Genomic DNA, 15,968 nt, shown 5'->3' with positions numbered 1-15,968 from the left:
ACATAAGGTAAAGGCCAGAAGGGTCCTGAATGCAGGGGCTTCCATTACTACAGAACTGGGGTGTGCTCATCCACGCTGATGCTTATTAAATCTTTGTTCAATAGTTTTTACAAAGCTTAATCTGCAGCTCCCCCCACCCCTTTCCCAGAGGCCAGCAGTTGGGCTGAAAGTCCATCCCTCTATTCCATTGGTCTTTCAGGTAGGCCTGACCCCATCTAGGGACCCTACCCTCAGTCACTCTAAGTCACTTCATTAGCATAGCCCCAAAGGGGGCTTCTTGGGAAGGACAAGACTCTTGTATCACTAGGGAAATCTCAAGGGTTTTAGGAGCTCTGTGTGAGGAATCAGGGACAAAGAAGAAATATAGTTCAGATTCTGCCATAGGTGGTCACAGAGGCAGACCCCTATTTCACTCCTATAGCAAATAAATTCAAGATGAATCAAGGATTTTAAAATAATGAGAAAATAAACTAATAATATGGAGAGAGGAAAAAAGCTTGGGAGAATTGAAAAGAGTAAGCTTTTCTAAGTGTGACATAAAATTCAAAAGTCGTAAAGAGACTGATAAATTTGACTAATGAAACTTTAGAGATTTCTGGACAACACCCACAAGAACTCAGAGCTAAAGTAAGAATTTAAATGATATACCGGGGGGAAATATGTGTAATGCTTCTGACAGAAAAAGAGCTAGTTTCCTCAGTCGTGTTAATATAATTCAAGAAAAAGACTAATCCCACAGAAAAATGAGCAAAAGGCGTGAGCAAACATTTCCCAGAAAAGGAATTACAGTGGGATGTAAACATATGAAAAGATGACCTTAGCCACAGTGAGACAAATGAAAAATAAAACTACTTTGGGATATAACTGTTCATCCCTCCTATCGGCAAAGATGAAGTGCTTACTAACACGTGGTGTTGGGCAGAGTGAGGGGCAACAGGCAACCCTATTCACTGTGCTGGGAATGTAAATAGGCGCAGTTTTGTTTCTTTGGTTTTCAATGTTGGCTTATACTTTTTTACCCTGACCACCCAGGGCCATGGCAGTGAAAGCGCCAAGTCCTAACCCCCAGATGGCCAGGTAACTCTCCAACAGGTGCAGTTTTACAAAGGGCAATGCCTATCAAAATTGAAACCAGCCATACTCTTTGGCCCAGGAAATCCCAGATCCAGGATTTACCCTACAGAATTTCTCCCACCTGTGCTACAAGAAGTATGCATAGAGTTATTCATTGCAACATTACTTGTAATCACAAAAAATATTGAAAAAAACTTAAAAGACCATCATGGGGGACCAGGTTAAATACAATATATTATTTACACACAGTGCGGTGTCATGCAGTTTACAAAGATATGACATGAAAGGTTTCCAAAAAAATAAATAAAGCCAGAAGCAAGACTTCTTGAATCATGGTAAAAGCCAACGTAGTCTTAAGCCGAAGCTCTTGCAAAGCCTTCCAAGACAAACACAGGCTTAGATGGTCTCAAGGGAATCCGTATTTTCTCTCTTTACATTATCTTCTGGAGAAAGTGCAGTAAGTGAGGCATGGTCAGTTCCTCATTCTTATCCCATGTGACAAAATAAAGACAAATTTGCCCTTTCTTGAAGTCTATAGTGTGAAGACCCCTGGGGCATCAAACAGAAGGACAATAAATATCGGTGTTTTCAAAGCTCCTTTTAATCATGGCATTATAAACCCAAGGGAGGGCTTTGGACCTTCCCTGTCTTATATATTTATTTTGCTAGGGCGTTAGAAGTGGAAAGCTTTGTCCTTTGATTGTACAGTGGGGCAGCAGAAGCTGAGTATCTCTTATTTAGCACTCTACTTCCTTCAGAGAATGAACCGCATTCTCTGCTGTTAGGGATGTGGGATGGCCCCCTGCTATCAGGGCCATCAAAAAGGTAGCAGTACTTGATTTCATCCATGCTTCTGTCTGTCTATCCGTCAATCTATCTAGTCTACCTACATACCTATCCATCTATTAGTACCTCTGCCTTTCTTAGAATTAAGAATAAAAAATAAGGTGGGTGTCAACAGAATGCATTCTAATAACATGCTTATATGAAATGAAAAATAAGGGTCAGATTCTTTCTGAAACAAGTCTTATTTTCAGGCTTCAGTTGACAATAAAAGACTGGCATTTCCAATTGTTACATGGCAGATATTTCCAGAAATAAATGAATCAAACTTGAAGGTTCAAAGTTTTGATGAAAATGTTGCTAAATGTTGTGATAAGATAAAAGCACTTTATAAAAAATACAGCACTGGGAGGGGGAGGGATAAATTGGGAGTTTGGGATGACATATATACACTACCATATTAAAAATAGATAACCAGCAAGGACATACTGTGCAGCACAGGGAACTCTGCTCACTCTTCTGTAATAACCTAAATGGGAAAAGAATTTGGAAAAAGAATAGACACATGCATAACTGAATCACTTGCTGTACACTTGAAGCTAATGCAACATTGTTAATCAAATTGCTCCAATATAAAAAAAAAGTCAAAAAATATAAAACTGGAAGATATATTAAAGTGAATAGTGTTTTAATTGACTTAACATATTCTGAGTGTCTTGGGTTAACCAAAGTGCCACACAGAAAGTGTCTGGGGTACAATTAATAGTCATATGAGGAATCTTAGTCAAATCTTTATGGCACAATTCCCGGAAACTGAGGAAGTGAATGACTCTAATGTTTGCTTTAGACAAACTTAAAGGAGAATCTGATTAAACTGTCAACTGATAATGTGGAAGAATTTAAAGAATGGTATGATGTTGTAACAAAACCTTTTCCATTCCCAGGGTTTCTAAATGTTGCATCTAATTAGTCTTGCAGTATGAAATATTCACTAATTCATTTTTGGCCATGTCACATGGCTTAGGTCCTCAACTAGGGATTGAACTCTCCCCTTGGCAGTGAAAGCTCAGAGTTCTAACCACTAGACTGCAGGGAATTCCCCATGCATTAACTGATTAAAAAAAAAAAGTCCCATCCTCTCTATCAATAGATGAACTTCCAAAAATATTTGAGTTTTTAATAATTTCTAAAAAACAGGTAATATAGTTTATTGTATTGGTTAATCATGTAATAATAGTAATTCAATCCAGAACAAAAATTTTCTATACTTGGAGATCTATGGTCAAAGATGACAATATTTAGTTACATATTTTAATTAATGGACATATTTGGTTAAAAATCAGTATGCAAAAGTGATCAACACATTTCATATATATATTTGAATATCTGTGATATATATACAGTTATACACATATATAGATATACGTACACACATACACACAAATATAAAACCTTAGGATAAACTCTGTAGGGGAAGTTAACTGGAAATACATGTTTATGGAGAAAAAAAGAATGCAAAGTTCAAGACTTTTGTTTTTAATTGAAGCATAGTTGATGTACAATATTATGTAACTTTTAGGTGTATAATATGGTGATTCACAATTTTTAAAGGTTATACTCCATTTATAGTTATTATAAAATATTGGCTATATTCTGTGCTGTACAATACATCCATGTAGCTTATTTTATACATAGCAGTTTGTGTCTCTTAATTTCTTATATTGTTATTCCCCACTTCCCTCTCCCTACTGGTAACCAGTGTATCTCCAGTTTGTCCTTCATATCTGTGAGTCTGCTGCTGCTGCTTTTAACATGTTCACTAGTTTGTTGCATTTCTTAGAGTCCATGTTTAAAAGACATCATATAGTATTTGCCTTTCTCTGACTGATTTCACTTAGCATAATACCATCCAAGTCAATCTATGTTGCTGCAAATACAAAATTTCATTCTTTTTTATGACTGGATATTACTCCGTTGGATGGATGGATGTGTGTATGTGTATATATGTATGTACACACACATATACACATACATACCACATCTTTATCCCTTCATCTGTTGACAGACACTGAGGTTGCTTCAATATCTTGACAACTGTAAACAGTGCTGCCAAGAACATTGGGATGCATGTGTCTTTTTGAATTAGTGTTTTTTCCCCAGATATATAACCAGGAGTGGAGTTTCTGGGTCATATGGTTCTGTTTTTAGTTTTATGAGAAATTGTCATACTGTTTTCCACAATGGCTGAACCAATTTACATTCCCACCAACAGTGTATGAGTTCCCTTCTCCCCACACTCTCATCAGCACTTTTTTCATGATGAAGGTCTTCCTGACGAGTGTGAGGTGATCTCTCATTGCGATTTTGATTTGCATCTCCCTGATGATTAGCAATGTTAAGCATCTTTCCGTGTTCCTGTTGGTAATCTGCGTTTCCTCTTTGGAAAAATGTCTATTCAGTTCTTCTGCTCATTTTTTAATCAAATTGTTTGCTTTTTTGTTTTTAGGCTGTTTTTTTTTTTTTTTTTTTGATATTGTAGGAATAGTTTATATTTTTGGATACTAAACTTCTTATTGGACATGTCAATTGCAAATATTTTTTCTCATTCTATGGGTTGAATCTTTGGTTTGTCAATGGTTTCCTTTGCTGTGAAAAAGCTTTTCAGTTTAATTAGGTCCCATTTGTTTACTTTTGCTTTTCCTTCCTTTGCTTCAGAAGACAGATTCAAAAAAATATTGGAACAATTTATGTCAAAGAGTATTCTGCCTACCTTTTCCTCCAGGAGATTTATGGTTTCTGGTCTTAGGTTTGTGTGTGCATGCTAAGTCACTTCAGTAGTGTCTGACTCTTTGTGACCCTGTGGATTGTAGCCCATCAGGCTCCCCTGCCCGTGGGATTCTCTAGGCAAAGCCTTCTATCTCCTGCATTGGCAGGCAGGTTCTTTACCACTAGCACCACCTGGGAAGCCTTTAAAACTCTAGAATCTTAAAGAAATGCTGGTTCATTTGTTTTTAAATGGATGGTACACTGATGGTTGATATAAAAAATGCTATGCTATTTAGATTTCTTTATATTTAAAGAATAATGAAACCATTTTATTTATTTTTATTAAGCCAAAAACATAACAGAGCTTTACAGGGAGAACCCAACTACATTTAATTAAACATAAAAATATAGATTAAACAACAACAAAAGAAGCAGCCTATCACTGAAGACACATTAATACAAGAAAGTTACAAGGAACCCATTTAAGATTTTTAGAAGGTAACATTCTCAACAATATAAGTGATCTGGGTACCATAATGTAGAAGGAGGTAGTAATACTATTTGCAGAGTCCTTTCAATCTTTCAAGACTGGGTAAGTCAGTCAAGATGTCAACTTAAAAATGTACAAGAAGGTAAACATTTTTCAGAATTCTTCTGGTAGGCACTCAGTGAAAAATGTTCAAAGATCTATAAAGTAGGGTTCTCAATCTTAACACTATTGACATTTGGGAGCAATAACTATAATAGGGGCTCTCCTGTGCATTTAAAGATATTTAACATAATCCCTGGTTTCTACTCAGTAGATCCCAGTAGCAGCCCCTCCTCCCCAGCTGTGACAAGCAGGACTATCTCCAGACATGGCCAAATATCCCCTGGGAGCAAAAGTGGCACCTGGTTGAAAAGCACTGTTGTGAAGCAGTCTTGGGGCTGGTCCATCTATTAGGTGATTAGACACATAATTACAGCTACTACACACCTGGGTATAGTGTACCTGTTACACACTTAGGGCTTCAGCTCCAGAGGGTCTGGTCTCATCTCTCTCACTTATTGGTGATTGACCTTGAGCAGGTAACTTCACTTCTCTGTGCCTGTTTCCTCATCTGCTCAAAGAGAGTAACGGTAGTATCTACCTTATGGGTTATCACAGGGGCTGAGCCGGGACACGTGGAGTGCTGTGCTGCATTGCTCATGGCAGGCATGGTGTCAGGCTTTTCCTGTGATATAAAGAGACCTATGTATTTTGGCCTTTGTCCCCATTTCCCAACACAGATTCTAAAACCCTTGATAGTGATGAGTCATAGACTTGATAGGAGTGTCTTTGGTTCTAAGGGTTTCCCTGATAGCTCAGCTGGTAAAGAATCCACCTGCAATGCAGGAGACCCCAGTTCAATTCCTGGGTCGGGAAGATCCACTGGAGAAGGGATAGGCTACCCACTCCAGTATTCTTGGGCTTCCCTGGTGGCTTAGCTGGTAAAGGATCTGCCTGCAATGTGGGAGACCTGGGTTCAATCCCTGGGTTGGGAAGATCCCCTGGAGAAGGGAAAGGCTACCCACTCCAGTATTCTGGCCTGGAGAATTCCATGGACTATACAGTCCACAGGGTCGCAAAGAGTCGGACACGACTGGGCCACTTTCACTTTCTTTTGGCTCTAATGAGGCAACTCTTGGTGGAACCCTAGAGGGCTTCAGGATAGGTGCTGATCACTAGAAAGATAAAGATTTCATTAGAAGCTTGAAACTTTCAGCTCCAGCCCAACCTCTGGGGAGGGGAAGAGGACTGAAGACTGAGTCAGTCAGTGGCCAATGATTTAATAAACCATGTTTATGGGGCAAAATCTCCATAAAAACCTATGAAAAACAGTTTTAAGAGCCACTAAGTCAGTGAACACATCGACAGGCTGGGAGGGTGACATGTCTGAAAAGAGCGTGGAAGCTCTGTAGGCACTCCCAACCCCATACCTTGTCCTGTGCGTCTCTTCCATTTGGCTATTCCTAAGTTATATCCTACGGACTTCCCTGGTGGCTCAGACGGTAAAGCGTCTGTCTACAATGCAGGAGACCTGGGTTCGATCCCTGGATTGGGAAGATCCCCTGGAGAAGGAAATGGCAATCCACTCCAGTACTATTGCCTGGAAAATCTCATGGACAGAGGAGCCTGGTAGACTACAGTCCATGGGGTCTCAAAGAGTCAGACACGACTAAGCAACTTCAGTTTCACTTTTCACTTTCAAGTTATATCCTATATGGTAAACTGGCAAAGAGAAGAGTTTTCCGAAGTTTTATGAGTTGTCCTAACAAGTTTTTAAACCTGGGGTTCATGAGAACCCCTTGCCTCTGTAGTCAAGTCAGAGGTGTGGTAGCCTCGGGCTCTGATACTTGCAACTGACTTCCAAGGTGAGGGCAGTCTTATTGGATTGAGCCCGCCAACCTGCAAAATCTGACGCTAGTCAAATGTTAAAAGTGAATTGTATTGAATCGAATTGAATCAGAGGACACCCAGTTGGTGACAGAATTGGTTGTTTTGAGGAAAAAACCCAGCACTTGCCTCCTCTGCTCTGATTATCTGCGAGGGCTCCGGTTGGTAACCTTCATCTTATTTGAGGTCCACACCTCAACCCTTGAGGTATCTTTTTTTTTTTTCTCCTCATCCTGAGGTATGTGGGCTCTTAGTTCCCTGACCAGGGATCAAACTCATGCCCCCTTCAGTGGAAGTCCCTGCAGAATCCTAAGCACTGGACCACTAGGGAAGTCCCAACCACATTTGAGTCTCCTGCTTTGCTGTCTCTTCGGTCACCCTAATGCAGTGTGCTTACTGTAGGACCAGGATGTGACAGTACCTTCAGAATCAGGGCGTGACATCAGTGATGCCATCCAACCATCTCATCCTCTTTCGTCCCCTTCTCCTCCTGCCCTCAATCTTTTCCAGCATCAGGGTCTTTTCCAATGAGTCAGCTCTCTGCATCAGGTGGTCAAAGTATTGGAGTTTCAGCTTCAACATCAGTCCCTCCAATGAACACCCAGGACTGATCTCCTTTAGGATGGACTGGTTGGATCTCCTTGCAGTCCAAGGGACTCCCAAGAGTCTTCTCCAACACCACAGTTCAAAAGCATCAATTCTTTGGCACTCAGTTTTCTTTATAGTCCAACACTCACATCCATACATGACCAATGGAAAAACAATAGCCTTAACTAGACGGACTTTTGTTGGCAAAGTAATGTCTCTGCTTTATAATATGCTGTCTAGGATGGTCATAACTTTTCTTCCAAAGAGAAAGCATCCTTTAATTTCATGGCTGCAGTCACCATCGGCATTGATTTTGCAGCCCTCAAAAATAAACTCTGTTACTGTTTCCCCATCTATTTCCCATGAAGTGATGGGACCAGATGCCATGATCTAGTTTACTGAATGTTGAGCTTTAAGCCAACTTTTTCACTCTCCTCTCTCACTTTCATTAAAAGGCTCTTAAGTTCTTTACTTTCTGCCATAAGTGTGATGCCACCTGCATATCGGAGGTTATAGATATTTCTCCCAGCAATCTTGATTCCAGCGTGTGCTTCATCCAGCCCAGAATTTCTCATGATATACTCTTTAAATAAGCAGGGTGACAATATACAGCCTTGACGTACTCCTTTCCTGATTTGGAAACAGTCTGTTGTTCCATGTCCAGTTCTAACTATTGCTTCCTGACCTGCATACAGATTTCTCAAGAGGAAGGTCAGGTGGTCTGGTATTCCCATCTCTTGAAGAATTTTCCACAATTTGTGGTGATCCACATAGTCAAAGGTTTTGGCATAGTCAATAAGCAGAAATAGATGTTTTTCTGGAACTCTCTTGCTTTTTTGATGATCTGGCGGATGTTGGCAATTTGATCTCTGGTCCCTCTGCCTTTTCTAAAACTAGCTTGAAGGTCTGGAAGTTCATGGTTCATGTATTGTTGAAGCCTGGCTTGGAGAATTTTGAGCATTACTTTACTAGTGTGTGAGATGAGTGCAATTGTACAGTAGTTTGAGCTTTCCTTGGCATTGCCTTTCCTTGAGATTGGAATGAAAACTGACCTTTTCCAATCCTGTGGCCACTGGCTGAGTTTTCCAAATTTGCTGGCATATTGAATACAGCACTTTCACAACATCATCTTTTAGGATTTGAAATAACTCAACTGGAATTCCATCACCTCCACTAGCTTTGTTTGTAGTGATGCTTCCTAAGGCCCACTTGACTTACTTTTCAGGATGTCTGGCTCTAGGTGAGTGATCATACCATTGTGATTATCTGGGTCATGAAGATCTTTTTTGTACAGTTTTTCTGTGTATTCTTGCCACCTCTTCTTAATATCTTCTGCTTCTGTTAGGTCCATACCATTTCTGTCCTTTATTGAGCCCATCTTTGCATGAAATGTTCCCTTGGTATCTTTAATTTTCTTGAAGAGATCTCTAGTCTTTCCCATTCTATTGTTTTCCTCTATTTCTTTGCATTGATCATGAAGGAAGGCTTTCTTATCTCTCCTTGCTATTCTTTGGAACTCTGCATTCAAATGGGTATATCTTTCCTTTTCTCCTTTGCTTTTCGCTTCTCTTCTTTTCACAGCTATTTGTAAAGCCCCCTCAGACAGCCATTTTGCCTTTTTGCATTTCTTTTTCTTGGGAATGGGCTTGATCCCTGTCTTCTGGACAATGTCACAAACCTCCATCCATAGTTCATCAGGCACTCTATCAGATCTAATCCCTTGAATCTATTTCTCACTTTCACTGTATAATCATAAGGGATTTGATTTAGGTCATACCTGAATGGTCTAGTGGTTTTCCCTACTTTCTTCAATTTAAGTCTGAATTTGGCAATAAGGAGTTCATGATCTGAGCCACAGTCAGCTCCCGGTCTTGTTTTTGCTGACTGTATAGAGCTTCTCCATCTTTGGCTGCAAAGAATATAATCAATCTGATTTCAGTATTGACCATATGGTGATTTACATGTGTAGAGTCTTCTCTTATATTGTTGGAAGAGGATGTTTGCTATGACCAGTGTGTTCTCTTGGCAAAACTCTGTTAGCCTTTACCTTGCTTCATTCTGTACTCCAAGGTCAAATTTGCCTGTTACTCCAGGTATTTCTTGACTTCCTACTTTTGCATTCAAGTCCCCTATAATGAAAAGGACATCTTTTTGGGGTGTTAGTTCTAGAAGGTCTTGTATGTCTTCATAGAACCATTCAACTTCAGCTTCTTCATCATTACTGGTCGGGGCATAGACTTAGATTGCTGTGATATTGAATTGTTTGCCTTGGAAATGGACAGAGATCATTCTGTCATTTTTGAGATGGCATCCAAGTACTGCATTTTGGACTCTTCTGTTGACTATGATGGCTACTCCATTTCTTCTAAGGGATTCTTGCCCACAGCAGTAGATATAACGGTCATCTGAGTTAAATTCACCCATTCCAGTCCATTTTAGTTCACTCATTCCTAAAATGTCGATGTTCACTCTTGCCATCTTCTGTTTGACCACTTCCAATTTGCCTTGATTCATGGACCTAACATTCCAGGTTCCTATGCAATATTGCTCTTTACACCATTGGACTTTACTTCCATCACCAGTCACATCCACAACTGGGTGTTGTTTTTGCTTTGGCCCTGTCTCTTCTTTCTTTCTGGAGTTATTTCTCCAATGATCTCCAGTAGCATATTGAGCACCTACTGACCTGGGGAGTTCATCTTTCAGTGTCCTATCTTTTTGCCTTTTCATACTGTTCATGGGGTTCTCAAGGCAAGAATACTGAAGTGGTTTGCCATTGCCTTCTCCAGTGGACCACGTTTTGTCAGAACTCTCCACCATGACCCGTCCATCTTGGGTGGCCTTACGCAGCATGGCTCATAGTTTCATTGAGTTAGACAAGGCTGTGGTCCATGTGATCAGATTGGTTAGTTTTCTGTGATTGTGGTTTTCATGCTGTCTGCCCTCTGATAGAGAAGGATAAGAGGCTTATGGAAGCTTCCTGATGGTAGAGACTGATTGAGGGAGAAACTGGGTCTTGTTCTGATGGGCGTGGCCATGCTCAGTAAATCTTGAATCCAATTTTCTGTTGATGGATGCAGTTGTGTTCCCTCCCTGCTATTTACCTGGGTCCAGACTATGGTGGACTTCCCTGGTGGCTCAGCCAGTAAAGCATCTGCCTACAATGTGGGAGACCCGGGTTCAATCCCTGGGTTGGGAAGATCCTCTGGAGAAGGAAATGGCAACCCACTCCAGTACTCTTGCCTGGAAAATCCCATGGACGGAGAAGCCTGGTAAGCTACAGTCCATGGGGTCGCAAAGAGTCAGACATGACTGAGAGAGACACTTCACTTCAGTAAACTATGGTGGAGGTAATGAAGATAATGGTGAATAATATTTCCTGATGAATAGAAATTATAAGAATTCCAATTTTAGTACCCATAGATTGATATTCTTTAATAGAGGGTCACATTATGACATTTGTAGGTGGGTCATAGGTACTTTGTGCCTTAATGGCTTCTTCCTCCATTTAAATAAATAAAAATCATATTTCATGACTGTTAATATAAGTGCAAATATAATCCAGGCTTAATTCATTCTTCATATATTCACTATTACTATTTTTTTTAAATAAACTAAAATTTAAATATTTTCACAAGTGCCTAAAAGTATCCTGAACCCTACTTAGGCACTACCTTAGAGATAAGTGACCCTGTCATTTTCTTTTTTTTTCCAGCAGCTCATCCTCCCCTTCCCCATCCACCCAACCATCTAGAAATGAATGTTAAGAATTTAGAATCTGCCCACACTCTGTCTGTGGAGTGTTTTTCTCTCAGGGCCACTCTTGAGGGTCACTTTTGAGACAGACCACATGTTGTCAATGGAATGTGTACCTCTCTAAATAAATCCACTTCTTACCTATCACTTTGTCTCTCACCAAATTCTTTCTCCATGAGACATAAAGAAGCTGAACTTCAGTAAGTCCTACCACCAGGAACTAAGGCCCCCACCCAGGTGAGGGGTGGAATGATAATGTGGACCCTCCTGACTCCAACCAAGTGAAACTTGGACTCAATCTTTGCTCCAATTCTGTGCTGAATTCTGCTCTACTCAAGCCCCCTCAGAAATACGCATGTACCCATAGTTTAAAATGCCCCCAATTTTGCTAGTTCAGGGAGACACGGCTTTGGGAAAAGATGCCCTGGTGTTCTCCTTACTTGTTGCAACTAATAAATCCTTCCTTCTCCACCCTTTTCCCCACCCGTTAAAAGAATTTTAAAAGTTTTTTGCATTTGAATCCAAAGGCAACCACTGTGCTAAACATGTTCTTCTAACATACATCCTGCAAATAATGGAATAGTGGCCAAGACTTTGTATATAGCTGTTGTCAAGCAGCAATTAAGGGCCACTTAAAACCCAGTGAGCTCATCACCTCGGCTCCAGCATCCGCTGCTACCTGGCGTAAGGTGCTCTCTGTGTTCAAGAGGGTGGAACTTTGGGAAGGACCAGAGGGAAAGTATGAAAACCACGAAGACACCAAAAACACCGCAAACCGCACAATTCATAAACCACAATGGTGTGGGGCCCGTCGATTAAGAGCTACTTTAATGGTAAATGCCTACAGGGCTGCTCTCAGTCCTAAGTCCTCTGCAATCTCTCCAGGGCCTGACATGCAGTGAGCACTCAGCAAAGGTGTGCTGGGTGAGTTAACAACTTCCAACCCCCTTCAAGCCCCAGGCCACGAAGCCCAGGCCTCAGCAGCGCATTTCTGGTGGCCAAGCACCAACTGATCTTATCTGTGGCTGCTTTCCCATTGCGATGATGAAACTGAGTAATGCAATCGAGTCCACATGCTCTGCAAAACCTAAAATATTTGCTATCTGGCCCTTTACAGAAAAAGTTGGTGCCTCCTGGTCTCATGTTTTACAAATTAAAAAAATGAGGCTCAGAGAGACAAAGTGACTTACCTAGTGTCTCATGGGCAATCGTGGAGCATCAACCAGGTCACCCTATCCCCCTCCCATACACCCACAGCTTTCCTTGGCTCCCTTCAAACTTCCCCTGCAGGCTACCCACTTCAGACCAAGGGTAATTCCAGGAAGAGTCTGAATGCCTCGCAAGGGTGCCTGGGATGCTTCCAGGGTCACGCTTCGAGCTAAGGGTCAAGGAGAAGCACTGCTGAGCATCCCAGCTGAGCAGAAGTAATGTTTGCTTTGGGCCTGGTGCGCAGGAGCCCATCCTGGTGCTTAATATGATGCAGGTGATAGTGATGAAGATAAGGCCCATGGTAGCACTTGTAAAATCATCCTATGTATTGGTCACAGTAACCCCTAGGACAGATATATTGCATTGAGCCCATGAAATTGCTGACTTTCAACTGCTTTTTTTTTTAACTTTTTTATATATAGCTGACGAACAATGTTGTGATAGTTTCAGGTGAACTGCAAAGGGACTCAGCCGTACATATCCATGTATCCATGCTCCCTCGAACTCCCATCCAGGCTGCCACATAACATTGAGCAGGGTTCCATGTGGTGTATATTAACAGTAGGTCCTTGTTGGTTATCCATTTTAAGTACAGCAGGATGTACATATCCATCCCAAACTCCTTAATTATCCTGTTCCCCATCCTTCCCCCTGGCAACCATAAGTTCACTAAGTCTACTACTCTCTGTTTTGTAAGTTCATTTGTATCATTTCTTTTTAGATTACACATATAAGGAATGCCATACGATATTTCTCCTCTGACTTACTTCTGTCAGTATGACGATCTCTAGGTCATCCATGTTGCTGCAATCGACTGTTTCTGACCCACAAAATCAGAATTTTGTACGACCCAACCTAATGTGATTATCTTGTTTCACCAAAGATCAGAGAGAGCCTCAAAGACATAAGTCACTTGTCCTGGATATGACAACCAAGGACAAGAGTGAGGATCTAATTGCTCGGTCTGACTCCAAAGCCTTGCACTGAATTTCATACTGTTTAACTTCACCGCCCTCGCCCCCCTCCCCCTGCAATTGATGACTCTCACCCACCTTGAGGATAAGGTTCAAATTTCTCCACAAGTCTTTAGGACTTACTCTAGCTCTCTTCTGCATAATAACCACGGGGTCCTCTTTCATCCTGACACTGCCGTCTTCCTCACTCTGCATGTCTAATCTATCCCCAAGCCGTGCTGAGTTTATTTTTAAATGCCTGTCTGTCTGGATACTTCATTGTATTGCCACATCCATCTCTTGTCTGGACCCTTCAGTGGCTTCCTAACTGGGCTCCTGGGACCTCATCACTGAAACCACTGTGTTGTTCTCTGCAAAATGCAAATATGACCCCTCCCCCACTCTTCAGTGACTCTTCCTGTTGCTCTTAGTATGGAAATGTCCCCACACCTGGGTTTTGGGTCTACCCTGTTCATCTCAGGTCCCCTCAACCCCTCTTCCATCTGCTCCCTGAGCCCCTCCTTGCTTCCAGGCTTCCTTCCACAAAGGCCTTTGCGCTAGATGTTCTCTCTGCCTAGAATGTGTTTCCCCTCTGCTCCTTACGTGGCTCCCCACAGGCCTCTCTGGGTCCCTAATGCCTAGCATAGCATCTTGGCCAAGGAACACCTAAGGCCACAGTGCTGACGTGAATGTAATGCCTTGTCTTTAGGGCATGAAGCTTGGGACTGACTTTTCTGGTGTCCAAGTGTCCCCCACCCCCAGCGCCCATCACATGCACATACCAAATATCTATCTATAAAACACTTAGGTGTTTCCCTAACTCCTGGGAGTAATTGTCACATGCTTTCTTCAGCCAGGGAAAGTAAACATCCAGAGCTCTCCTGATGTGGACACTGACAGGTAACAAGGAACCAGTGACTCCTGGATGCACAACCAAACATTCATTTGCTTAATGTGTTTGACAGTAAACGTAGCATGTTGACACTTAACACTGAGCATCAGGCATGTGTTCTGATGTTATTACAAGGAATAAATGTTTTCCTATGGCACTTCTCTGTGGCTCATATGGTAAAGAATCTGCCTGTAATGCAGGAGACCCAGGTTCAATCACTGGGTCAGGAAGATCCCCTGGAGAAGGGAACGGCAACCCACTCCAGTATTCTTGCCTGGAGAATCCCATGGACAGAGGAGCCTGGTGGGCTATAGTCCATGGGGTTGCAAAGAGTCAGACACAACTGCACGACTAACACTACCACTAAATGTTTTCCTAAGAAGATGTATGCATTCCTGAAAGCTTATTTACTCAAATAATTTTTTGAGTTTTTGAGGGTTTACTTAAAGATAGTTAAACTTGTTAATATTTCATAACTCTTAAGGCCTCCCAGACCAGCTTATGTAACCTACAGCTGGTTCACTGTAAAATCATCCAAGTGCTAGTTAGGTTCAGAGCCCCAAGCTTCTCCAACTGTCCCCCACAGTCTCTGCCCATCCTCTCACCAAGTGGGGTTGACTCTCCCACATGGGGTTGATCCCATGCTCTCCCGGCCAGGGAGCTCAGGCCCTCCTGCTGTCCTTCCTGAACTGCTGCAGCATCTCTCCTTCCTCCCTCCCTGCCTCCCTCCCTCTCTGTTCTATCTTACAGGTGCTGCCAAGCAGCTCTGATGAGTCATGATCCAACCCTGCAACGTCAATGCGCTCCCTGCTTATTGGATACACCTGCACTCCCCGGCATGGGATTGACACCCACAGCACATGACCCTGGATTCCCCTCCCAGACTTCACGCCGCTGTGCCCCATCTCTGAAATACCTTATCAAATTCTCTCCTCTTGCTCCAATTCTTTTCACATGTCCCTTCCCTTTCTGTCTTATGTCATACCTACCTGTGTAACAATACCTGTCTTACCTTCCTATTACTGTGAAAGTACTTTAAGAGTTTATCTTTTAATCCTTTCTTTCCTCAGTCTGTTCCTCTACTTTTTAACATAAGGCTTCCTCACAATGACCAGGGTCGTCCTTCTCCTTTCATCATTCATTACCTGCTGGGGCAAAAAGTAGTTCTCAGGAGAGGAGCAAAAAACTCTTAGATAATACAGTGATCTGTGGCCCTCCAGAGGCACAGTATGTCCATGTTATTAAAATTTCTCGGTGAAGTGGTTATAGGAAAGATGTATAAAAAGGTCCTTTGACAATAGATCAGGGAGGATAAAGAGAAAAAGGTTGAGAAATACGGTTCCATTCTAGTCAGAAGGAACTCTGAGGATGTGATGAGATTTAAATGAAATTGCTATTTATAAAATGCCTAGAACAGCGTGGGGCACATAATGTATAGAAACCCAACATGTGTTCCTGATAATTGCCAGTTTATTGTGCACGTGGGCTTCCCTGGTGCGTCAGACAGTAAAGAATCTGCCTGCAATGCAGG

General features: G+C 41.8%; 1 protein-coding gene across 3 annotated transcripts in view; it reads left to right on the top strand.

The window, feature by feature from the left end:
• Nucleotides 1-15,968, top strand: part of PDE6A (phosphodiesterase 6A) — a 124,454-nt gene that overhangs the window by 103,511 nt on the left and 4,975 nt on the right. The window lies entirely within an intron of this gene.

Source organism: Bos javanicus, chromosome 7, assembly GCF_032452875.1.
Source record: "Bos javanicus breed banteng chromosome 7, ARS-OSU_banteng_1.0, whole genome shotgun sequence".
NCBI classification, from domain to species: Eukaryota; Metazoa; Chordata; class Mammalia; order Artiodactyla; family Bovidae; genus Bos; species Bos javanicus.
Note: the sequence above shows the minus strand (reverse complement) of the source record. Positions and strands in the feature narration are given on the sequence as shown.